Source organism: Limulus polyphemus, unplaced genomic scaffold, assembly GCF_000517525.1.
Source record: "Limulus polyphemus unplaced genomic scaffold, Limulus_polyphemus-2.1.2 Scaffold110, whole genome shotgun sequence".
Taxonomy (NCBI): Eukaryota; Metazoa; Arthropoda; class Merostomata; order Xiphosura; family Limulidae; genus Limulus; species Limulus polyphemus.
Window position 1 is genome coordinate 860132 of NW_013665720.1, and position 1843 is coordinate 861974.

Consider the following 1843-nt stretch of genomic DNA (forward strand, 5'->3'; position numbering starts at 1 on the left):
TAGTTCTTGTCACAGGGCTTAAGCTAGACACCTTCTCCCAAGCAGGGCCCAAAACACTTGCTTTTAGAAAATCAATTACTGGCTTCAAATATTGATCTTTCTCCTGCAGTGCTTTAATATCTATACCTGATTCCACTTCACCATCATAAACTCTTTCAGTCACTTTGACTTCAGCCTGATGACACCTGGTTAGTTCAACCTCTCTTTTGACACTTACTGGAATTTGGCCTTTGTTGTTCCCAAATGTCATTTTATCAAATTTAACTACACACTTCCTCGTTAGTAAGTAGTCCAACCTTAATATGCATTGGTCTTCGATGTCAGCCAAGTATACTCTGTGTCTGTCATTTATGCCCACGAGCTCAATAGTTACTCACACTGGTCCCTACAATCTTGCATAATGTCCAATCACACCACAGAACTTATGTATGGCTTCTGGTACTCCTTTGTGATCTAGCACCTTGATACTCACAAGGGTTTTCTGAGATGCAGAGTCTATGACAAACTATGAGAAACTATGTGTGCTTGCCATTTTACACTTAGGTGTTGGAACTTTCACAATGGTGGTTGGTGAGTGTCCCTCAGCACCAACCACTACTGGTTCCCGAAACTGACTTATTTGTAGTATTCTTCTTACACTGGCTCCTCATATGTCTTTGCTCCCCACAGTTCCAACAACCTTTCTGGGTAGCAGCCTTTCCTGCCGTGGTATCTTCCCTGTGTTGAAGTTTCCGGCATTGAGCTTTCTTGTGCCCAGGTTTGTTACAGTACTAGCAAAGTCCCTCAAACCTCTCTGAAAGCTGACCTTTTCTGGCCTTGAATCCAGATGACTGTACCAACCTCGGTACCACTGTGCTGAACTTAACTAGGATTCAAATTCTGGCCATTACTTTCTGCATAGTAAAGGGGTGTGCTTGTTTTACTTGTATCTTCAGTTGTGGACTGTCCAATGCATCTACAAACTGATCCCTCAGCAACAACTTGTGGAGATCGGGTGGTGCAGTTCTTAGGCCTTGTGTGCTGTTCTTTCCAAGTCCTGTGCCAGCTCTTGCAGGCTCTCCCATTTAGCATGGACTCTCATCCTAAACCTAGCCCTGTAGACTTCTGACTGATTTTGGGTTCCGTGCCTGAGTTCTAGAGCCGCTACCAGTGCTCTATAGTTGTGTCTGTCGTCTGCTGACAACTGTCCAAGTATTTCTAGTGATTGTCCCTTCACGCTCGTTGCCAGATATACTGCTTTCTGCTCCTCTGTCCACCCATTCATTTCTGCCAGGAGTTCAAATTGTGCTCTATATGCTTCCCATCGAATTCATGTGGCTTCTTTCGTACTAGATCACCCCTATTGCTGACACTCATGTCTGGATTGTGACTTCTGGCAGGACTAAAGATGTCTGCATTAGGGTTTAGCTGAGGGGTCTGGAAGGGCTTCTTGTTTTCTGGGGCTGATTAGGTCCATGGTTAATATATCCTCCCTGTGTAAGAGACAGTAAATCGCCCTTTAATGTATTTAATTCACTTTAAAATTTACTAATCTTTTCCATTTGTGTATGCTGGCTTTCTCTCAACTGTTGGATACTTTCTTCTTGTTTATTTTCTTTCTCTTCCAACCACATCTGTAGCCTTTCTTGTTGCTTTTCTTTCTCCTCCAACCACTGCTGTAGTCTCTTTTCTTGTTTATTTTCTTTCTCTTCCAACCACATCTGTAGCCTTTCTTGTTGCTTTTCTTTCTCCTCCAACCACTGCTGTAGTCTCTTTTCTTGTTTATTTTCTTTCTCTTCCAACCACATCTGTAGCCTTTCTTGTTGCTTTTCTTTCTCCTCCAACCACTGCTGTAGTCTCTTTT